Source organism: Leptonotus elevatus, chromosome 7 (assembly GCF_054856555.1).
Source record: "Leptonotus elevatus isolate MCC_2025b chromosome 7, RoL_Lele_1.0, whole genome shotgun sequence".
NCBI lineage: Eukaryota > Metazoa > Chordata > Actinopteri > Syngnathiformes > Syngnathidae > Leptonotus > Leptonotus elevatus.
Genome location: NC_141245.1, coordinates 6,753,104 through 6,771,524, shown reverse-complemented (window position 1 = coordinate 6,771,524; position 18,421 = coordinate 6,753,104).

The following is an 18,421-nucleotide window of genomic DNA, read 5'->3' as shown; positions in this document are numbered from 1 at the left end:
TCACTCTTATGTAACAGCCTGCGTGAGAGTGTGTTTGCATTCTCTGACGATTATACAATTGGTATTTTATTTATTTTACACCTTATATTCAAAAATGAACGAAAGAGGATTAGGGCCAGTGAAGAGAGGAAGAAAGTTTGGCAGGATTCTCATTTTATTCTCAAAATTCTCTGCCTTTAATCTCAGAATTCTGAATTTAAAGTGAGAATTCTGACTTTAATCTCAGAATTCTGACTTTAAAGTGAGAATTGTAACAATTCTCATTTTAAAGTCAGAATTCTGACTGAGAATAAAGTCAGAATTTTGAGATTAAAGGCAGAATTCTCACTTTAAAGTGAGAATTGTGAGGATAAAGTGAGAATTGTGAGAATAAAGTGAGAATTGTGAGAATAAAGTCAGAATTCTGAGAATAAAGTCAGAATTCTGAGAATAAAGTCAGAATCCTGCCAAACTAGTTTTTTCTCTTCACTGGCCCTAGTCCTCTTCCGTAGGAATGTTAGATAACTTTCTATATCAACTTTAAAACACAAGCACATATTTTTTTTAAGTGCAGCAGAAAATGTACGTAGTAAAACCTAAAAAACAAAAAACAAAAAAAACACCAACTTTATCCTGACACAGTCCTCTGGTCTGTACAGTTCTTCTCAGATGCTTTGTTGTTATGGTTTAGGTTTGGTTAGTTTTGTTTCTTAATCTTTTGTCAGGATCTGTGTTTTGTTTGGTTTGGTTTTGGTTTGGTTTGGTTTTGGTTTGGTTTCTTTGTCGTGTTTCCTTGTTGTCATTGTGCTGGTCATACCGGTCCCCTTGTGTCTTCCAATCAGCAACCGCTTCCCCTTGTGTCATGTCCAGGTGTTTGTCATTGTCTCGTTAGTTTGCTCCTATTTAGTTCCCTCCTTCCCTGCATTCTTTGTTGGATCTTTCATTTGTGCCACAGTCTGTCAGTCGTCCTGTCCTTGCCCGTGTGTTTTGTTTGTTACTTTGCATCTACTTTTTGGTCTTTTGTTAATTGAGAAGTTTTTCCACATTCCTTGTTTGCCTTTTGGTTGTTCTTCTGGAAATAAATCCCTTTGTGTTGAACTCCTGCAAGCCGGCCACTCCTCCCTGAATCCTGCATTTAGGTCCTCACCTCCCAAACGTAACATTTGGTACATTTCTCAGAATCAGAATAGAATTTTTTAAAACTACTTTTCCACATCCTTGTGTCACTTGCGCACATCAAAAAGGCAACTTGCAAATGCTTTGGCACATCCATGCAAATAATTATGTACAATTCGCAGCGGTTTACGACTTCATCAATTGCTTATGTCATGTTGATCTAAATGTATTATAATGGGTCTCTGTTGAATTGTGTCACACCCCACAACATTTTGGCATTCATCGTTAAAGTCTTTACATGAAAAATTGTTGGACAAGTTGTCACATGGCAAGCATATTTCTATACATTTCTATTAGATTTTTTTGCCAGTTTCGGAAATAGCTCAAAGCAAGTGAAGGTAATTGTTGTGATGCGGACAAGAATTTGTGGCCCAAAGGAAGTAGGAAAACTGCACTGTAAATCCGACAGTGTTACATGTACAATTTTCCTGAAGAAGATTGTTCCATCATGTTCAAATTTCTCAAAATTTTAAGCTGTTTTTGTTTCAGTGTGCTATGCAGCGCTGTGTTTTCCTTTCTGTATCACAATGAGATGGTTTGTCAACAAATTACAGTGCAAACAAGAGACAAGTGAAATGTGAATCTTAAGCGATCTATCAATCTTCCACATACATGAAAGTGTAATTTTAAATTCAGACGACTGATTTGTCAACAAAACTTAAGTGGCAGTTTACATTTGAACATCCCTCTAGTGTACATATATTGACAACATGACATTTGACTGACTTTTTAATTGCACTGACATGTTCAGTGACACAAGTATTTACCTTTGAGAGATGTACTGAAGTTTTTGAGAACGAAAATGGCTTTTGCGGGGGAACCATGATCTTTTGTTATTTGTATTATGCATTTGCGGTTTGCCAATTTCACTTCTGTTTTGAAAAAAGTACCAAAACGACTGAGAAAAACTGTAAATGGTTAACGAAATTATACAGTTCTAATTCCTCTTGAACATGTTGTAAATACTCCTCTTAAAAAGGCTGCATAAACAAAATGTAATTTAAAAAATAAACTTTAATTGACAATCATTTTTAGTCATTCTTTTGAGTTTATTACTATAAATATAAAATATGTATTATTTTTATTCTTCACCTTTCACAGACCAAATGCGTCAATCATTCCAGGAAGATCTTGTGCTTGCCTTTCCAACTGCCGTGTTCATTCATGTGTGTCTGTCTGCATGTACTGAATAAGAGGCACTCCTTCAATTGTCTCCTTATCTTACTCTTCGCACACACACATGCACGCGCACACGCACGTACACTCACGCGGGATCTGGTGAAGGTGTCTGTGTAATCAAATGATGTGGATAAAATATTCTTGCTATAGTTAACATATTAAAACTGTATTTGTGTGTGAGAGCTAAGCAGGAAATGAGCCACTTCAGGAGCATGATGGCGGCGATAATGACACGTGTGTGAACTTGTGGGTTCCTCTACGGTCTGTGTGTGCGTCTATATACTTGAGTCATATGGGGGGGTGGGACCGGGTTCAGTGGTAGGACAATCCCAGCCATGCTGGTATTCGTGAGAGGCTCCCAAAACCTGTGGTGGTATGAGAAGGCAGCGGGGTTGGGATGCTTGTGGCAGGGATGTGATCAAATCTCGGTATTTTATCTTGGAGATCAAAGGAAGTCCACTGGTGTAATACTGTCATAGAATTGTGTTTACTTCCAGTAAGAGCTATATGTTAATGTATAACAATATTGAGTACACCGTTATATTCACATCAATAGGCCTATTTATACCTCAATTTGCACTCATTGTGTGAAAATGTACCATAGTCATAGTCCACAAAGTATATTTTGACCACTTTTAATGTCTTTAATTACATTCGTGTAGATATGCATATCAACAAATAGCTACATCGCTAGCAAGCTAGCAAGATGGATGGATGTCCCTCTTACTTACATCTCTGTCATTAAATCTTTTTTAGATACTTGATGGTAAATGATTATGTCTTGCTTTATGCATTTGGGCCATTTTAAAATCTATGAGATCCTGAAATTTCATTAACTGTGATTTTAGAAACAGATCATTTGTGTGTTCAAGGTATCTTACATTATTCACCATTCATTATTCTCTATTTTTTCATGATGTGTAATGGTTGCCCCAATACAATAAGCATTACATTGATGCATGACTTAGGCTGTGTTCACACTGCAGCTCAAGTTAGATTTTTTCACAAGTATCTGATTTTTTTCATGCAATGTAAACGGTACAATTCCAATTTTGTGGCCTCTTTCATATGTAGATATAAATCGGATATGTATGCGATGCGTCTGCACTGTGCACGCTCATCCGCACGTCATCAAAAGCCTGATATGCGCTCTGCGCGGGCGGGAGAGAGTGCTTGGAAGGGAGACTACTGACACGTCTGTGAATATTTACAAAGCTGTTTTGAGTAACAGTTAACTTTTTATATGTATTTAATTTAATCACACTTGAAACATGAAGCATGAAGTTGACATTTGTGGCAGACGGTTCATCACACGCGTCAATGATGCGACGTCATCTTCAATAAAATAAAGTGATCGAGGAGTCTCCACCAGGGGCGTGCAGTGACCTTTGGAGGAGCAGGTGCTCAAAGCAAAAAAAGAGGCACATGATAATGTGCCTGCATTATCCACCCGCTTGTGGTTCGAACTAAGGATGCACGATAATGCTATTTTCAACCGATACAGATAAACCAATAATTTAGAAAGTGCCGATGTCGATAACCGATAAGTAAGCTGATAATTGTTTGCAAAACTAACTTGAATACAAATATACTTTCGCGTCCTACTATAGGTCTAACATGTACAAATACATGACAACTTTATGTAAAGCACCATGAAGCTGAATTTTATTGATCTCTCTGCTTCAAAGACAACTAGTAACTCATTCTGAGTTGGCCAAAACAAAACAGTCATGTTGTAAAAATGCAACAAAAAACTGTGAGGGTAACATTTTGGGGAGACACAGTAAACAAAGCCCCCACTGGCGACTGCCATGTCGCCATGATGCATCTTCTGTGAACACGAGGTCGCGTGCATTATGACGTCACAAATATGCAACACTGAAATAGGCGAAGGGGAGGAGTTGAGGAGTTGGGCACAACTTGAGCCACAAACACAACAGTTGCACCAATGTGGCATGTCTATTATTATCAGCGAACTTCTTTATTATCTGTTGTATCTGTATGGCATCAAATTGGTTGATAATTGCCGATAATTATCGGCAGATTTCTTTGTTATCTGGTTTATCTGTTTGACGTCAAAATGGTAGATAATTGCTGATAATTATCGGCCATTGTTATTATCGTGCATCCCGAGTTCAAACCCATGTCACCATCGAGCTGCCATGTGTGGAGGGGTGGGGGGTGGTGTTTAAAGTAGAAGAATAGCTCAGGAAATTGATAACGTGTGTATGAATATATATGCGTGCATAATTTGGTGTGGGGGGGGGGGGGGGCGATGTTAACCATTGTAAAATTCTTAATTGAAATAATGGCTAAACAACAAATCACACATAATGAAACTGCTATTTGTCTGCAATGCCAATGGCAATCACCATAAAAACTTTTTGAAATTTGTGTATGAAGAATCATTTATTAACAACAAATTTACATAAATAAAAATTATTATGTAAAATGTTCATGAAATTTTAATTTTAAATAACACAATTTGTTTTTTCTTAAGTGCAAGTAGCATACTTGTCATATAAGCATATATCTTACTTTACATTTAGCTTGATTCAGGTAAGAGCAAATGCCTTTTATTATTTTTCTGCAGGTATAGATGTTAATATATTATTTTTGGGACTGTACCGGTTACGGGTGTGACCCAACAATTAACTGCCACATCTCAGCAAGCTACAGTACATTGTTTGCTTTTGATCAAACACTGTGATTGTTGTTGTTTTTTCCTATTTTTCTTTTTGATTCTTCCCATTGTCCCCCCAATTTCTGAACACACTGCTACCTGTTTCTTATTAGGACCTTACTCTGACCGCAAACCCTCAAAAACGAGCTGTTAGTTCAAATCAAAACAAAGATCATGTAGCAATTTCCACATACATTTTGAAGTATTAGTAGTATGACGTCATCCAAGAACATTGTAATAATAATAATATTTAGTTTTATGTAAATTGTGTTGCTGAATTTTAGTTTTGAACGGCAACAAAACTACTTTCACAAACCAAATTATTATTTTTAATATGAAATAAATAAATAATAAATGGACAAAGGGGCACTTTGGGCATCAGTGCCAAAAGGGCCTGTGCCCCGGCACCCACAGCCTCCCCCTCTGCACGTGCCTGGTCTCCACTCATTTTCCCAAAAATATTTCTACCTCTTCCAACATCACTACTCTGGCGTTATGAGATGGGAAAAAAATGAGTTAGACGGGTTTCTGCTCTGAGGACAGCAGCCAAACATGAGCGAGCGTGAAAACAGTCCACCAAAGTTATCTTGATTTTCTTCTCAAATGGAGATGAACAGGTGCAAGCGCTACAAATTGATATGAATGATAGATCTTCAATATAAAACTGATCCGGTGTGGTAGAGGAATCTTTTTTATAATATTGTCCATCCCTGGTCTGGAAAGTACCCGTTTTTGAGAAATGTGTATCTTTATGCACCTTTTATTATGCATAATTGCAGAATAGCCAATTGTCAGTAGCCATTGCTTTTCAAATCGTATGTCTTACCTCAAACCTAATTTAAATTGACTTAATATCGTTCTCCTTTATTCATTTATAGATACCACCTTCAAGTATATTCATTCATTTGGACTATATGTTCACATTTTAAAGGAGAAGTCAACCATAAACATTTCCTCACAATAATATGCTATATGTGACCTCACTAGTTTAAACATGACATTCTGATTAATATTACATTTGGGGTATAAGAGTTTTTAAGCAAAATCCAGCCATTTGATCCATCTCAGGGGCGGCCATTTTGCCACTTACTGTTGAATGAAGATGACATCAATGTTGCTCGGGACTCAGGCAACGACAAATCATAGCACACCTGTTTTCTGAAGCTGAGCTGTGATTGGTTGTTACCCGAAACCTAAGCAACTTTGATGTCATCTTCATTTGACAGCAAGTGGCAAAATGGCCGCCCCCTGAAATGGATGAAAACGGCTGGATTTTGCTGCTTAACTCTAAAACTAGTGGGGCTTCAGAGAACATATTATTGTCCCCAAAAATATATTGGGGTTGACTTCCCCTTTAACGAACTAACTTTTTAACATATAGAAAATAAAATTGACACACAAAGTGACCCAACAGTTGTGTACATATAAACTTAGCACAGGAAGAAAATGATGCGGTGGCTGACAAGAACCAAAGAAAGCGCCAGTGCCCCAAAATAAACATACAAAAACAATGAATATGCGAGTTAATGTTGCTGTTTAAAAGCAAAGCAAATCATTTTATTCCACTCTCGCTGAAACCAGCCCATCCTGGTCATGTATATGGAAAATACAACCAATAGCCAATGTTATAGATGTAACTTCATACTTGAAACAAAAACAAAAATAATCATTAAGACACTATACAGTACGTCGCAAATCAGCTGCGAATCAAGTGTTGGCGTCTATGCATGTTGATGCAGCGAGTCTGTCAGGGAGTGCTAATTTTATTCAAATAGAAAATTCAACTGTTTATTCCAGTAATGTATTTTTGTTTGTGTATATTTATCTTACGATTTATTGTGTAGTGCGTGATAGCCATTCACTGGCATTTGTCGCTATCCTTTGGATAAGTTGAACAGACGAATGAACAGGGCGAAAAATAAATATTTTGTTAACTTTAAGTGGTGGTTACATTAGGAGGAGCACAGCTGTTTGTCTAAAGCCTTTGTCCTCTTTCTGTGTGTTTAGTTGGCTACTACTCGTAGATAACGACTGCTCGGCTCTTAGGTATGAAGAAAAAGAGTGTGGGAGGAATGTCAAAACAAACACCAAAATAAATAGAGGCCAAGTTCCTATCTCTTTTAGAAACATTTACTGTACTGTGGCACAAAAAAATAAGGTGACAAGTGAGAAAAATACAGCATAAATAACAAAAAGTATATACAGTGTAGGGACCGCTCAAAAAGAAAAACACACATTTAAATGTGTCTGAATCATTCCTTTCAGGTATTTATATGCCCAACAGTGAGATGGAAAAGGAAGAAAAATATATATATAAAAAAAAAAATTGGGCTGCTTTTTGGGGCGAGCGGAGAGGACAGAGTCGGAACATGCAGACGAGGAGAAAATGAGGCAGAGACATAGATGTAAAGATAAAAAGCAGCCAGAATATGGAGAGAGGTTCAGCGGGCCGAAGATGGAGAGATAACTTAGCCAATAAGGTCTTGAGAGGGGAAGAAAGAAACTTTTCTCTGCAGTTCAGGGTTCAGGTTGTCAACCCAAAACACACCTTGTGCCAAAGAAATGTTTTTTCAGCAAATACAATAAAAATAGAAAAAAATATTAACTTGCCATTGAATTTTTATCTTATTCATGGTTTCCAACAATGAGCACTATTATATATTAATACAACATTAGCAATATATTATTACATGTAAACCACTCTGGCAAGAGCCCGCATGTCACATTAGTTTTGAGTAACTGACAAAAATATGTTGGATGGTCCAAAAAAAATATTTTGAGATTTCTCCAAAAGTCCCCTTTTAAGATCTCTATTCTCATTTCCCAGGAGCCCAAAAGTTAAAATTGTAGTCCAAGTGTATGAAAATAAGTGCTGCAAGACCATGTGCATCATAAGATAGGTGTATTTTGAGCCAAATTGTAGCAAACATGTCTTTGGGAACCTGCCTCAAAATAACTCTGAATTCCTCACCTCTAAGATCATTTCACAAATCCATACCATCAATACCATACACGAGCTTGACACAGAAGCTGCAGTTACCCTTTAGGCCAGAGGTGGCAGACTCGAGTACAAAAGTGACAAACTCCACAATGGGCATATAAGTAAGGTAACAAAGTCTTTTTACTTTGTTACTTGACACCTCTGCTAGCATCAATCAGCGTTTATTATTATTATTTTTTTTTTTTTAAGATTTAATGTTAGCAATAGCTACAAGCTAGCTAGGATTGTTGCCTTATTGCTTCAATCATTTAAAGCAACGTCATGTATCTAGCATTGCCACTAGCTAATTTAGCTAAAATGTTATGTTTTCTTGTCAAACATGCTTAACCATCCCTTCACTACAAAATAAAAGCTCCTACATACTCCAGCTGGACACTTTATTGTGGCAAGGTACATCAACAACAGTGCACGCTAGAGAAAGAGGCACCCATGGAATTGACACGTGTGGTACTGCCCATTAAATTTTTTCAAATGATGGAATTTCATCATGGTGATGAAGGTCTTTAATCCCTGCAGTCCAAGATAAATGCAAATGTAAATCTATATCCTTTCAAGCGCATCTATCATGCAAAAGTTCAACACAGGCGCAAAGCAATACATCTACAAATTCTTGTTTGTTTTGCTAATCAGGCTAATCAGGTCTTAATGAGGAATTCTCTTAAGAAGTTGTGATTTGGGAATTACTTTTACTCCCCTTCAATACAGTAGTGTCAACCAGCTCAACAAGAACCAGATGTAGTCCGTGATTGCTTCTCATCTCCCCACTGTTTGAGCGAAGTACCCCAACGGCCACATTGGCAAAAAAACAACAACAACAAAACATGCCACTTCTGCACTGCTATTTTTAATGTTATTAATAAAATCAAACTCCACTTTAATTTTGAGCTAAACATTACCTACACAGATTGTGTGCTCTATCTAAGCAGTGTTTAATTTCTTGCTCATTTGTGCCCCAAGGGGGAAAAAAATTACAATCGGCGCAAGATCTTAGAAGCCAGGAAGTGTCCATTGAATGGGGAAGCAGCTTTTAAATATAATGACACACTTCATTGCATTTGACTGCAAGTGTATATGGCACGAGACCTCAGGATAACCCCGCATGACCCTCCGAGCCGTTGAACTGCGGCGCCATCAAAACAAGGCCTCACCGGTCGCCGCTCTCCTCTCGCTCCTCGTTATTTGTTCAGTATGTCGTACAAATTTCCTCATGTTGCAGGCATATAGGGATCAGCGCAACGAACTGTGCCCAACCTCGCTTTACCTTTTGGAGCTTGTTACCATGCCGTAGAGTTCATGCCTGACAGATCCAATAACCCCTCCTCTGTTGTTCTCAAAGAAATTGCTCCGAGCTATCCTCTTCGGGAAAAAAAAAAACGTTCACCTCGCCCCACGTTAAAGGTTATGATCCTTATCATAATTAATTCAATAAAGAGGTAATGTGCTGCAAACCCAGCACCCCCCTGCCTTGTCCAGTGTGCAGGGCCATATAAGCTTTCAGGCCCGGGTTCTCTCACTGACTTTAGTGTCAGAAGGTAATATGGAGCAGACAGGAGTTAGACAGCGATAGGTATGTCTGCACTGGTGCGAGTAAAGAGCCCTAATTGAATTTGTTTTAGACTTTCAAAAGATACTTTCAGGGGTTTGTGTTAATAACCTAATAAAAATAAGAAATGGAAAGCTGATCCAAGGGCAACAGCGGACGGAGGTCATTTCTAATTGGAAAAACTGGAGCGGCCTCTAAATAATTTGCTACCATCCTGTGTGATGCACACACACTCGATTTAAGGGTTGCCACAACATCAAAGAGCCGTTTGGTCAGGAAACCAAAACTGATTGGATTGCCATTAAAAGTGAGGATACAGAGAAAAATATAGATAATATATCATACAGTATAATGAAAGTTAATGTTGTAAAAAAATAAAAATAACAGTTGATTTTGCCTCTTATGATTAGACACATACTTGAAATTCTATCAATATTTTCAGTGAAAACATCCTCCTTGTAATCACAACATTTTAGCCTAATTGGGGATATATATGACTTAGCTTTAGTTCAAACAAAATTAGTTGTTTGTATCGTTGAAGGTGAGCCTTTATTATTTTTAAAACATTGAGTAGCACTAGAACCGTAGGTACAGTTCTTTTTTTTTCTTTGCAGTTAAAAACAAACTAAAAACATTTAAAAGGAGAGATCAACATTTCAGCTTTTAGGTGTCTGCATGTAATAAACAACTAACATTATTTGTTAAGTTGAGCAAATGAATTGGAACAAATAGTATTGTATTAACATTAGATTAACATGACTAAAATTGAATATTTAAATATAAATTCTTTACTTGTGTCTGCTTTGCTGTGGACCTTTCACACAAACTGTGGCCTTCTTCTTTTACTTAATTAACAGGCTTTTTGCCGCAACCTCTCAGTAGTGGTTTGTTTTTGACATTACTTCCTACATTCTCCTCTTTAACAGGTAAAAGGTTCAAGTTTGACTTGACAAGTCTAAAACTTTCCATTTCTTGCCGCTGATGAACACGCAGTTTTTCTTACAGTGTGGTGCAGGTTTGCATTTTGGGCATATATATACATATACTTTCCAATAAAAAAAAGTATTACAGAAAAGCCAATTCCTTTACTTTTTGTATTAATAATCATAACCATAATCATAATCATAATCATAATCGTGGTAATAATAATAATAATAATAATAATGATAATAATTATGATTATGATTATGATGATGATGATTATTATTATTATTATTATTGTAGACTGAAATTATATCGATGTGACATCTTAAGGTGAATATTAGAATTTTTTTAGATATATTCATCTGGATCTGGAACATGAAGATAGTATTACCCAAAACATACAGTAATTTCGGCTCTACAACACAGTACAGTGGAGGAAATGGTGGCAGTAGAATTGGCACAGAAATCAACGGAGAGACATTGTCTGCAAATATAAAGATAATACAAACCTGCACCACACTGTAAGAAAAACTGCATGTTCTTCAGCGGCAAGAAATGGAAAGTTTTAGATTAGTCACATCTTAGAATTTTGATTAATCACGATTAACCGCTTAACAAAAAAGCCTTTTATATCAACATTGTTTTCCCGCCAAATTTGAAGAGCACCAGGTTATTTGTTAATTCTTTTGACATTTAATGTTATGAGGTCGTCTTCAACATTGTTTGATCCACTGCACACCCTCATCCTCCTCTTTTTCTAATCAGTTCATTACTTGCATAATTTAAAATGGGAAAAAATGACCCCAATATTTTGACATGAACAAATATTCTAAATGTGATACGCAAACATTTATTAAATGCTTAACTTTAATGCATTATGTTTATTGCTCAAACACAACCTTTGCTACGTTAAACGTAGCCATCCACTGTCACGCTAAAGGATAATCTATGGTCAAAATTAATAGTGTGATTAATCTGCGTTAATTCATGATTTATACGATAATTTTGGGGAATTAATTAATCAGTTAACGCTTTAACTTTGACAGCACTAATATATATATATATATATTTATATATGAGCACATGTTTATTTTCTCATTGAGAAGATCCTGGTAGTTAACAAACAGAAATATATCAAAGAAAGGAGATACACAAATTACAAGTTTAAATAAACATTTATTTTAAAGGTAACACAACATACATTTAGACAAGTAAAGCCCTTGATCAATTAAAAAGGGTGTTGTGTGATGGAAACATTTAATGTAGCTTACATTCTTAAATTTTTTTTGGAGTGTGTCTGAGAGAACTTCTGTCCCATTATTTTAGTCCGTATTTATAGTCCACGTTTATATAACGTATCACAACACATTTAACCCACGCAACGTTTCCTGCTGTATTCTATTCTAGTCAAAAGAGGAGACGACGGGTATCAAGAGAGCACCATGCAGCCACTCAAAAATGAACTAAAGAACTTGTACGTTCGTGTTTATGGAGTGACAGTGGTTGTGGGGTCGACTTACTTCTTAGTCAGATCAGGTTAACTGACCAACGTTTGCACCCTCACACCACTCCAACCCTTCCCTCACTGCTAAATTGGATCAAGATGACACCAATAATTGGCTCAAGCTGGGGCCAGTGCGCAGAACCAATGATGCATATCTAACTCCTTTTGTTGCAATGGTGTCCCTTTTCCCGTGCCGTACTCCATTTGGAACGGTTTACCTTGGCTGCCTCACAAGCGTTTTAGCCCAATCCCCCGCTGAACACAACAGCCAACTGACATCATGAGAGCAACGGAAAGGTTACATTTTTCACAGATGTCTGGGAAATTATCAGCATGCTTGGTTTTTGATGGTCACACAATGATTCCCTTTTGTTCAATATCTCATGGGGGGCACATGCAGAGAAAGGATGAGGTGTTTTGGTATAAAATGTCCTGCCTTGATATCAATATCTATGACCTTTGGGGTGAAAATAGATTCAGAGCCACATGGAAATTTATTCTGAATGCTAAGCAGTGTAGTGACTGGACTTTGTGTCGTATTTAATTACAGATGCAAAAATAATAAAAAAATTATATTAACCTAATAATGATGGAGAAAAAAAACGAATGGCTACAGCCAAGCTCTTGTAAAGCTCCCTGATTCATTACTTTCATGAGGCTACTAATTTATTGTTTTATGGGTATGACATAGTTAAATGTTTGAAACCTTTAATGAATTGAAAGTAAATTGTGAGAAAGTGCGGTGCAGCGAATGTTAGAAAGCTTAATTAATAATAATATACACCTCACAGCACCAGCTAGCAACGTGTATTAAATTAAATAGAGATGACATGTTTGTTATGCTTGGACATTCCTGACTACTGGAAAGACTTACAGTCTTCAGGTTGCCGAGGTTCTTGGCCACAGCGCCAGATTGGCCTCCATCTTTTCCTCACATCTGAAAAGGTACGTAAAGAAAGTCAAATTGTTTGATATTTGATAGCCACACATCCAGTGCTCTTGTAAATATGTGACCTTCCACAGCACGTAGGATGATAGAAACTGTTTGATGAGGATGCAAATTATCAAAGCTCTGTTTGCTGCCCTTGGCTGATACAATTAGGCTGGCTGCTCGTTTATCTAAAGCTCTAGTGGGGCCTATCAGATGCTGTAGTGATGTTGTCGATGAGACTGTGCACACAAACTCACCCTGTCAAATGTGATTGAAGCAAAGCCTCATGGATCCCATCGTGTCGTTACCACGGATACTAATCAGATTTCCACCTAGCAGAGCGCAGAAAGGATTCTCTGATCAAACGCTGCGACTTGACCAAAGCGGCTGACCGGGTCCATTATCTAACATGTTTTCGATGTATGCGGGGTCAAGCACAGTGTAAGGCTCAGGGAGAAACACTATACCTGTCTTTGGGGAGCAAGCTGTGGGTAAAGCCACCAGTTGGATAAAAAGGCAAGAAATTGATCTCAAGAGGGTCAAAGGCAGGCCTCAGTTCTGCTCACATCAGGGGACAATTGTAAAGTAACCTTGAAACATATGAAGATCTGCTGCAGTCAGGAAGTTTGGAATGAAGTGAACGATGATGCAGGGTGAGCAGATTCAAAACATCATGTAATTGCCTGCAATTGTCTGACACCTCCATAATTGCTTGTTTAGCAGTTGTTCAATAGTGTGGCTTTAAAAGCGTAAAAGAGGGCTACAGTAATGCTTTCAGGCAGAGTGAAGCCAATCACTTGCTCTTCTGTTTATTGACACACGACTGACCTTTGAGCCCAGCTTGTGCCTGCCAAGATGTACGGTATTAGTCATGGCAGTGCTAAGTGTGTGTGCGTGCGTGCGTGTGTGCGTGCGCGCGCGCGTGGTTGTGTGGGGAGGTGTGCGTGTGCGTGTGTCCTAGTGAATATAGAATATAGAGGGCAGTTGTGTGCTTGGTAAATTGGCTGGAAAATACTGAGCAAAGCCAAAACCACACAAATTCCCCATGTGATAATTTTAAGAGGTGTAAACAATTTTAAACTCACCGACATTTGAAACTCATTCATTGTCCATTTGTGCTTTATTATAGTTTTTAAGTGTTTAATTCTTTTTTTTTTTTTTCTTGTACCTGATTTTCTTGTGAAGTGTTTTAATTGTGTGGGAATTTTACTGTTAAATGTATTGGGACCATTATCCAGGGTATCAGGCAATTACATTTGGTTGTAATTAATCGTGTGACTTCAATAGTTAACTCACAATAAATCACAAATTTTATAACCGTACTATAAAATGTAAAATATTTTTTTTACCTAAGTTTTCATACTCTTGTTAATATAAAAGTGGGGGAACAAAGTTAAACTAATAGAAATATGGCTGCATATTTTAGTCATTGATACAGTAATTTCATAATAATTCATACAAAAGAGTAAAAAAAATTTTTTTAAAGCACTGTACTGTAAAAAACAAAAATAAAAAACCGAGTGTGATATTGATTTGGGTTGAGGTAATTTTTCATTTGTAAGATTTTTTAATTAAGAGCTATCAAATCTGTAACATTAAGTAACTTTTAAATTCTGCACATTTTAAAATGATAAAATACAACTTGACCCAAGTCTCCACAAATATATACATTATTATTAAATTTATTACTGCTAATTTTTGACTTGAACGTGTCTGCTCAGTTGCGACTGGAATTCCCCCAGTACAGGCTTTCCAAGTAAGGGCCGGTTATTAATCAGGCGTTAAAAACTTATATAGTACACAAGGACAATAAACTGAACAAAAGTTCAACAAACTATTTTCCTTGACCCTTGATATCAAAACTAGTAATCCATGATTTTTTTTGTGTATAGGTAATTATTTGCGATTGGCTGGCAACCAGTTCAGGGTGTACCCCGCCTACTGCCCGAAGCCAGCTGGGATAGGCTCCAGCAACCCCAGCGACCCTTGTGAGGACAAGCGGTACAGAAAATGGATGGATGGATGGTAATTATTTGATGAAGCTATTATACAATTATATGGTTTTGAGTCAACGACCCTCTGAGGGAAACTGTAACTGCAATGTGGTCAGAAATAATAATGACAGGAGATGCTTAGGTTTTTTTTTTTTAGACAGTTGTTAAAATGTTGCATGATGTTATTCTGTTAGCTTTGGATTTATGTGAAATTTTTAAGTACATCATTCCCCCGACTAAGTTATTTTTTTTTCTACAGCTTGAGGTGCATGGGAAACTGTATACCTGGCTTGCCAGTGGCATGTTATCCCCAAAAGGACTTATTCAGCACTCTTGACACTTGATTATACAACTTGAAACATTTTACCATTGGAAAAAATACTTGTATGAGTAGTCACAAAAATATAAAGGTACAGTAGATTGTACCTTGAAGCATGACGACGGAATGCACTGTTCACTTCATGTTCGCAGTGTAGGTGACTTATTTTGCATGTGACAATCTTTAACTCATTCACTGCCATAAATTCATTTAAAAAAAAGATTATTAAAAATTAGGGGCAAGAGGCGATTTATTGTAATTAATCGCATGACTTCACGAGTTAACTCACAAATTTCATATCTGTTCTAAATGAACAATGAAAAAATTCTAGGTTTTCATACTCTTGTTAACAAAAGTGGGAAAAATGTTAAACTAATAGAAATAGTTCAAATGAATTTTTGACGTTTATAGCCGTCAATGGCAGTGAATGAGTTAACTGAAGAATCCAAATTGTTCCTAGATGTGAATGTGAGCATGCATCTGTGCCCTGTAATTGGCTGGCAATCATTCCTGGACGAACCACCCATCTCACTCAAAGTCAGCTGCGATAGGCTCCAGCTTACCCGCTACCGTAGTGAGGAAAATGATGCTTGGTTGTGACAGTGGTTTTAACTCATTCACTGCTATAAACGTCAAAAATTAATTTGAACTATTTATATTAGTTTGACATTTTTTCCCACTTTTGTTAACAAATGTATGAAAACCTACAATGTTTTTTTTTCTAATCTTTTTTTTTGGGGGGGGGGTTGTTAAAAATTAGGGGCGTCAGGCGATTAAATTGTTTAATTGTAATTAATCGCATGACTTCAATAGTTAACTAATCACAAATGTTATATCTGTTCTAAATGTCCAATATATTTTTTCCTAGGTTTTCATACTCTTGTCAACAGAAGTGGAAAAAAATGTTAAACTAATTGAAATAGTTCAAATGAATTTTTGACGTCTATAGCCGTAAATAGCAGTGAATGAGTTAATGTGTTTACAACGGCCTGAGCTGCTGGACAAATCTAGTGACTTAATACTGTAGTGTTAACATTAGGCTACAATCATTTAAAAGAAGGTGCAGCAGGGTCTTTGAAAATGTGTTAAAGTGACTTGAATGCCACAGAAATTGAGCAACAACTCTGTTCATGGAACGACAACTGAGAGAAAGAGGCAGGAAAATTATTGGGATGGAAGAAGACAGAGACGTTGAGTGTTGAGTGGTGAGAGTTCGCCTGATTCTATTTCACTTAATGTAACCATGGAGTGCTGTGAGCCCCAGTGCTGCCCGCTCTGGGCTCTTTAATGTAAATAGCCGTCACCGGCCCAATGCTCAGACACATGTGAATGCACCGTAGCCGTGTTATATGACTCTGTCTAACCAAACAGCACTCACAGACACAAAAATTCTTGCTCCTGCTCCTTTCCCATCACTGACACCAAGAGGGAATGAAGGGAGACAGAATAAGAGGGAGATCATGGCGGTGAGGGAGGAAGCATTTCTTTGGCATGAGGCAAAATACAATTACTAGGGAGACATACTTTTCCAAGACAGAAAAAAAAAATCAATTTATGGAAGCAGACAAGGAAACAGAGCTCTCCTGGAGTGAAAGGTTCATGATCAGGGTCCTGCATGGAGTTTAGTGGTCCCGCAGGGGCCTGAAGTGCCACGACCTAATTGGTTGTTGGCTTCAGCTTGAGACGCCTGATTGGCTGTGGCACATTCCATAATGTGACCCATTCCAAATGACATTCTTATTGCTCTTCCCCATTAAAGTGCGAGTTTACTGAGCGCAGTTAAAACATGCTAAATTTGTCCGCTCATCAACTTTAATAAGATTTACAAATAACTATCGGTAATGCTCACTTACATAATTGTATTAAAGGGGAAGTCAACCTTCCAAACAATTCTTGACAATAATATGTTCCATGCAGCCCCACAAGTCGAAATACAGTTAATATTGTGTTAGTGAAATATGAGTTAAGCAGTAAAATCCAGCAAAGTGTTTATCAATATCAGAAGGCAGCCATTTTGCCTCTTGCTGTCCAGTGAAAATGACATCACAGCTGTGATTGGTCGTTGCCTGAGCCCTGAGCAACTGTGATGTCATCTTCAGTCGACAGCCAGTGGCAAAATGGCCGCCCCCTGAGATGGATAAAAACGGCTGGACTTTGCTGCACAACTCATATTCCACAAATGTAATATTAATCAGAATGTCATGTTTAGAGTAATGAGGTCACATATAACATATTATTGTCAGGAAATGTTTAAGGTTGACTCACTGATCTGAATATATTACTGGATAGCCCGTGCAAGCCGTTGAAGCCACAGAGACGCCATCTTACCACTCCTTTCTCGCGAGCAGACCTGTAATATACTAGACATATACGTACAGATTAGACGTATACAGCTCATAGGCTCTTAATAGGGCTGGGGGGCGGGGGTAGAGGAGGGGTGTTTGCTGGGGTAGTCACTATTTTTTAACAAGTAGACAGAATATGCTGCTTTGAAGACCCCCCATTTATTTTATCGCTTTGTTCCTTAGACCCCAATATTAGATTTGGCAGGGGCATCTTTTGTTGAATTGCAGTTAGAATTCTTTAATAAAAAATTAGTTTTGCCTGTCAACATCATTAAACATATAATTTATACATGAATTTAAGGCAAGTAAAAATGTCTGAAGTCCTCAAATTTATAGCATCATAAATCATGCTGTTTCTACTAAGTACTATCTCAAATGTTCTCCAATTTTGATACTGTAAATCAATAGGATCATATGCCGAGAAAAGTTTCATGGGAGTGGTAATATGGCGACCTCGCGGCTTCAAAAGTCTTGGCCCATAAGCAATCCAGTTATATACAAATCAGTGGGTTGACTTCCCCTTTAATCTTTATGATACTGATCAAATCAACTTACAGGCAGCATTTAGAAGTTCAACTTTAAGGTTCAGATTAGTTTCCACTTCCACCAGGTCAGCTCTTTCTATACCGTCATTCATCGGCCTCATCACGTGTCAAACCATGACGTTTACCTCTGGTCGCACTCACACCCTCACCCTACAAGCTAAAACAATAACACACATCCTTCCATTGTGCTCTGATGTCGAAGCCCCAGAGCAACGGGCCCCGAGCAATGTGGGCATTTATGTGGGTGCCCATCCTGTCCCCAGGCATCACGCCTGGCCACGCGCGTCTACCTCCTCTG